Source organism: Oncorhynchus mykiss, chromosome 4, assembly GCF_057628025.1.
Source record: "Oncorhynchus mykiss isolate SJ-2025 chromosome 4, ASM5762802v1, whole genome shotgun sequence".
Classification (NCBI taxonomy): domain Eukaryota; kingdom Metazoa; phylum Chordata; class Actinopteri; order Salmoniformes; family Salmonidae; genus Oncorhynchus; species Oncorhynchus mykiss.
In genome coordinates, this window is record NC_143025.1 from 56,806,818 (window position 1) to 56,814,353 (window position 7,536).

Sequence of the window (7,536 nt, forward strand, 5' to 3'; positions counted from 1 at the left end):
ATGACATTTCAGCTAGATCTACTGTCTCTATTATAATATGACAGACCAGCTAGATCTACTGTCTTTATTATATTACAACAGACCAGCTGTATCTACTGTCTCCATTTCACTTTGGCCATTGATGTGGTCCTGCCCTCTCCTCAACAGCCTCAAATAGGCTATTTCATGTGGGTTGGGGTGGGGCGGCAGACACGTATCTCACATTTCATGACATTAAATGTTTATATATTGCTTCTAAAATTAATAAAAAATCTCAAATAATATTTTAATATTATTAATTTCAAACAAGGGCATTAGCATGATAAGAACTTACCAGTCCAAAACGATGTCCTCTCCCGTTCAAAAAATATTCCTCCACAATCGCTAAATTAACTTCTTGCTCCTACTTGAGACGCAGATGTCTCAACTAGGCACCTGGAAATGCAAATGCGCTACACTAAATGCTAAATGTACTCGTTAAAACTCAAACGTTCATCAAAATACACATGCAGGGTATAGAATTAAACCTACACTCGTTGTGAATCTAGCCAACAAGTCAGATTTTTAAAATGCTTTTCGGCGAAAGCATGAGAAGCTATTATCTGATAGCATGCAACACCCCAAAATGCCTGAAGGCGACGTAAACAAAAGATTTAGCGTAGCCGGCGCTACACAAAACGCAGAAATAAAATATAAAACATTCATTACCTTTGACGAGCTTCTTTCTTGGCACTCCTATATGCCCCATAAACATCACTATTGGGTCTTTTTTTCGATTAAATCGGTCCATATATACCCAAAATAGCCATCTATGGAAGCTGTGTAATTCAGAAAAAAAAATATTGTTTTAAAACGCAGCGTCATTTTTTAAAATTAAAAAAGTCGACGATAAACTTTCACAAAACACTTCGAAATACTTTTGTAATCCAACTTTAGGTATTAGTAAACGTTTATAATCTATCAAAATGATCACGGGGCGATGTGTATTCAATAGCTCCTCGTCTTCAAATCAATGGCCGAAAATGTGCACTTCAAAACATCCTGGCGGAGACCGGAAGAAATGGAATCCAGTTAGTTGGTTTTACCAACAAATAACTCCCCGGATAATGACGACAATGGCGACATCGTGTGGAATATGTAGGAATTGCATGCAGGTCCATAATTAATTTTGTGCGCTTTTAACAATCCATGAAAGTGACGCATGGATATTATTTTTAGCTTTCAGTGAGCAGTTTTTCTTGCGCTTTTCGATGAAACACACGATCTGTTATAGTCACAGCCGTGATTTAACCAGTTTTAGAAACTTCAGAGTGTTTTCTATCCACACATACTAATCATATGCATATACTATATTCCTGGCATGAGTAGCAGGACGCTGAAAAGTTGCGCGATTTTTAACAAAATGTTCGAAAAAGGAGGGGGTAGGCTTAAGAGGTTTTAAGCATCCTACAACAATCTCTGTCTCACCTTCCCAATTAATTTATTCTAAAGTTGTGTGTACATCTGTATATCTAGACTTAGAATTAGCTTTCCCTGACTTAGTCGCCATAATGATTGATATATGAACAGCTGAATCTGCGCATTCACCAAACAATGCAGTGAGTAATATGCGTAGCTTCTTCTGGTATGAAAATTCAATAGCGCATGACTATCTTTACGCTGGAGCTTACTACATGGGTTGGTCTTGCAACACATAAACATGGCGTATTGCCGTTTAGCTCAGCTTATTGGCTATCTACCCAGCTAGATTTCAAGACGATCAGTGGTCATTGGGTTAAAAGACAGTCAATCAACGAAACAGCGGGCAAATAATTGGTGCACAATGATGTCATTACTTGTTGTCTTCAAATCGGTTTCTTTCAGTCAATACGTCCCGAGAAATGGCCATCAGGTTTGATTGTGTTACAAACGAACCAGTTGATTGCTGTGAAACCAAACATGACTGGAAAAGTCACGTTCTCTGTGGGTGATGTACCAGGAATGTGTCATCGAAAATGGAATGAGACGGAATTCACTACACAAAATGTCACAAAATGTTTCGTGTTAGGCTATTAAAACGGATTTTATCAAACACAAGATCATTCATTGTGTAACAATGAGCATTGGAATTGCAAACAGACGAAGATCGTCAAAGGTAAATGATTTAATTTAATGCAGTTTGTGATTATGTTACCCCTGTGCTGGTTAAAAAATTTTTTTTTATGGGGCTCTATGCTCAGATAATCGCATCGCATTCTTTCGCGATGGTTAACGTGTATGGCATTAGTTGTTTAGTTCCTGTGCTCATAGTCCCAGGTCAGCATGATGATCTCATTCTCGGTACAAACTTGATAAAGCACCTTATGCATCAAATGAAGGGTACTGACAAGTACTGGAGACTCATATCAGAATGTACTTCGCATCCATCACCTGCAGGTGAGTACTTCTTGAACATGATGACTAACCTGACATGTTGGCAGAGTGAAGAAATGCTCCGAAAAATAGGGACAGTCAAACTCAATCACGCTGTCACACTCCTCGCTAAACAAGAGCATCTAGTATGGGGAGGCTTTCCAACAGAGTGCCAATGTCTCCAAGGAGCACTATTGTGGTCGAACCCACTTCATCCAAGACCATGCCACGAAATATCATGGTGGGTTGAGTCATCAAACCCATGTGGGGCGACAGGTGGGTGCCCATGAAAGTCACTAACCTGTCGGACAAACCTATCACTCTAAAGAGAAACTGCAAGCTGGCTGATGTGTCTCCCTGTGGATGGCTGTGGAGGACTTCACCGTTTTGAGTGGTGTGCATGACCTTGCTGGCCACCAAGGGCAACCTAGAACTCTTAATTTGGCAAGGCAGTGTTTCTTCTGTCCCACGATCAAGCATGATGTGAAGGAGCATGTCAAGTGTTGTCGGAGATGCATCCTGGCTAAGTCTCCTGAGCCATCTGCTCGAGCTCCCCTCGAAAGCATCGGAACCTCCGCACCTATGGAGGTAGTATATCTCGACTTTTGGAATGCTGAGGACAACAAGCAGCACTCAGTGGATGTACTGGTTCTGACAGATCACTTCCCCAAGTTAGCTTACGCCTTTCCATGCTCAAATCAAATGGCAAAGCAAGTTGCCAGAAAGATATGGGACAACGTATTTTGTGTTTATGGATTTGCTGAGCGGATCCACACGGATCAAGGGGCCAATTTTGAGAGTGAGCTAATCGCATAACTTCGCAAGCTCTCTGGTGTTGCCAAGTCATTCACAACTGCGTACCATCCAATGGGGAATGGAGGAATGGAAAGGTTTAATCGAACTCTGGGAAATATGCTTCAGTCACTGCATCTAAAAGCTAAAGAAAAATGGTACAGCAGATACAACCTCTAACTTTTGCCTACAATGCTACTGTACACGGGACCACCGGCTATGCTCCATTCCAGCTCGTTTGGTCGCGTTCCAAGTTTTGAGGGAACCTGTGGTTGTTGACTATAGTAGCAATGTCAAAACACGAATGTCCCATCTCCATGAAGCAGGGAGCATTGTTCAACGGCATACAGTTAACCTCTTCATCCTACCCCATCCTTTTTCGAACATTCTGTTAAAAATCGCGCAACATTTCAGCGTCCTGCTACTCATGCCAGGAATATAGTATATGCATATTATTAGTATGTGTGGATAGAAAACACTCTGAAGTTTCTAAAACTGGTTAAATCACGGCTGTGACTATAACAGAGCGTGTGTTTCATCGAAAAGCGCAAGAAAAACTGGTCACTGAAAGCTGAAAAAAGTATCCATGCGCCACTTTCATGTATTGTTTAAAGGACACCAAATGTAATATGGACACGGATGCAATTCCTACAGCTTCCACACGATGTCGCCAAAAACGCCATTTTCATTGACAAAAATCCTTTGAGACGTGACCAATAGATCCCTCATTCCATCCAGCCTACAACAATCGATTTTGGAAGATTGAAAAATGAACATCGTTTTCTTGAGTAGCTGCTATTGAATACAGATCGCCCAGTGATCAATTTGATCGCTTATTAACGTTTACAAATACCTAAAGTTGGGTTACAAAAGTAGGTTGAAGTCTTTTGTCAAAGAATATAGGCAACTTATATCATTTTTAAAAATGACGTTGCGTGTTGGAAGAGAGCTTTTTTCCTGAAGCAGACAGGCTATACAAATGGATATTTTGGGCATACATGGACGGATTTAATCGGGAAAAATACCAATTTGTGATGTTTATGGGACATATAGGAGTGCCAACAAAGAATATCATCAAAGGTAATGAATGTTTTATATTTTATTTCTGCGTTTTTGTGTAGCGCCGGCTACGCTAATTATTTTGTTTACGTCCCCTTCAGGTATATTGGGGTGTTGCATGCTATCAGATAATAGTTTCTCATGCTTTTGCCAAAAAGCATTTTAAAAATCTGACTTGTTGGCTAGATTCACAACGAGTGTAGCTTTAATTCAATACCCTGCATGTGTATTTTAATGAACGTTTGAGTTTTAACGAGTACATTTAGCATTTAGCGTAGTGCATTTGCATTTCCAGGTGCCTAGTTGAGATGTCTGCGTCTCAAGTAGGATCAAGAAGTTAACCTGTCTAGGACTGGGGTTCGCAACAGCCAGTGAAAGTGCAGGGCGCCAAATTCAAAACAACAAAATCGAATTTAAAAAAATCTCAAGCATACAAGTATTTTACACCATTTTAAAGATAAACTTCTCGTTAATCCAGCCACAGTGTCTGATTTCAAAAAGGATTTACAGCGAAAGCACTACAAACGATTGTTAGGTCACCACCAAGCCACAGAAAAACACAGCCATTTTTTTCCAGCCAGAGAGGAGTCACAAAAAGCAGAAATAGAGATAAAATGAATCACTAACCTTTGATGATCTTCAACAGATGACACTCATAGGACGTCATGTTACACAATACATGTATGTTTTGTTTGATAAAGTTCATATTTATATAAAAAAATCTGAGTTTACATTGGCGCGTTACGTTCAGTAGTTCTAAAACATGCGGTGATATTGCAGAGCCACATCAATTTGCAGAAATGCTCATAATAAACATTGATAAAGATACGACTATTATACATGGAACTTTAGATAAACTTCTCCTTAATGCAACCGCTGTGTCAGATTTAAAAAAAACTCTACGGTCAAAGCAAACTATGCAATAATCTGAGTACAGCCTTTAGACAACAAAGCAGCCAAAAAGATACCCGCCATTTTGGGTAGTCAACATTACTCAGAAATAGCATTTTAAATATTCACTTACCTATGATGATCTTCATCAGAATGCACACCCAGGAATCCCAGTTCCACCATAAATGTTTTATTTGTTCGATAATGTCCATGTTCAGGTCACGCCAAACGTCGGATGAAAAGTTCAAAAAGTTCCGTTACAGCCCATAGAAACATGCCAACCTAAAAGTATGGAGTCAATCTTTATGATGTTTTTAACATGTTCCAACCGGACAATTCCTTTGTCTGTACAACTGAAGTGGAACGTAGCAACCTTTCACGTGAGCCCACCAGACCAAGGCTGTGGCACTCTGCCAGACCACTCACTCAAAAAGCCCTTATGAGCCCCTCCTTTAGAGTATAATCCTCAAAACAGGTTCTAAATACTGTTGACATCTAGTGGAAGCCTTGGGAAGTGAAACATAACTAATATCACCCTGTATCTTCAATGGGGGCTGAGTTGAAAAACTACAAACCTCAGATTTCCCACTTCCTGGTTGGATTCTTTCTCAGGTTTTTGCCTGCCATATGAGTTCTGTTATACTCACAGACATCATTCAAACAGTTTTAGAAACTTCAGAGTGTTTTCTATCAAATACTAATGATAATATGCATATATTAGCATCTGGGACATAGTAGGAGGCAGTTCACTCTGGGCACGCTATTCATCCAAAAGTGAAAATGCTGCCCCCTATCCAAAAAAGGTTAAGAAACAACAGAAACAGGCCAAACATTATGACAGAAAAGTCAGAGCCACTCACCTGAACAAAGGAGACAGGCTGCTTCTCGCTAACAAAATGGAAAAAGAAAAACGACCGACAAGTGGAGCGCTAAAGTGTACACGGTCAATGACAGAAACCTACATACACACATATATAAACTGGTGGATGATAAAGGAAACACCAAGGTGGTACATCGGAACCTTCTTCTAGACATCAGCTTTCTGCCGGTAGAAACGCCTATGGATGATTCATGTAGATCTGAAACAGGAGGAGCTGTAGATCAAGAGTTTGAGGATCAGTCAATGGACCTTTCAGACTCTAATGAAGAGGAAAGCTCTGGAGATATGACCAGTTGATGGATACTCAGTGGGGTAGATTTATTTATTTTTATTTATTTCACCTTTATTTAACCAGGTAGGCTAGTTGAGAACAAGTTCTCATTTGCAACTGCGACCAGGCCAAGATAAAGCATAGCAGTGTGAACAGACAACACAGAGTTACACATGGAGTAAACAATTAACAAGTCAATAACACAGTAGAAAAAAAGGGGAGTCTATATACATTGTGTGCAAAAGGCATGAGGTAGGCGAATAATTACAATTTTGCAGATTAACACTGGAGTGACAAATGATCAGATGGTCATGTACAGGTAGAGATATTGGTGTGCAAAAGAGCAGAAAAGTAAATAAATAAAAACAGTATGGGGATGAGGTAGGTAAAAATGGGTGGGCTATTTACCGATAGACTATGTACAGCTGCAGCGATCGGTTAGCTGCTCAGATAGCAGATGTTTGAAGTTGGTGAGGGAGATAAGTCTCCAACTTCAGCGATTTTTGCAATTCGTTCCAGTCACAGGCAGCAGAGAACTGGAACGAAAGGCGGCCAAATGAGGTGTTGGCTTTAGGGATGATCAGTGAGATACACCTGCTGGAGCGCGTGCTACGGATGGGTGTTGCCATCGTGACCAGTGAACTGAGATAAGGCGGAGCTTTACCTAGCATGGACTTGTAGATGACCTGGAGACAGTAGGTCTCGAATATGTAGCGAGGGCCAGCCGACTAGAGCATACAAGTCGCAGTGGTGGGTGGTATAGGGTGCTTTAGTGACAAAACGGATGGCACTGTGACAAACTGCATCCAGTTTGCTGAGTAGAGTGTTGGAAGAAATTTTGTAGATGACATCGCCGAAGTCGAGGATCGGTAGCATAGTCAGTTTTACTAGGGTAAGTTTGGCGGCGTGAGTGAAGGAGGCTTTGATGCGGAATAGAAAGCCGACTCTTGATTTGATTTTCGATTGGAGATGTTTGATATGAGTCTGGAAGGAGAGTTTACAGTCTAGCCAGACACCTAGGTACTTATAGATGTCCACATATTCAAGGTCGGAACCATCCAGGGTGGTGATGCTGGTCAGGCGTGCGGGTGCAGGCAGCGAACGGTTGAAAAGCATGCATTTGGTTTTACTAGCGTTTAAGAGCAATTGGAGGCCACGGAAGGAGTGTTGTATGGCATTGAAGCTCGTTTGGAGGTTAGATAGCACAGTGTCCAAGGACGGGCCGGAAGTATATAGAATGGTGTCGTCTGCGTAGAGGTGGATCAGGGAATCG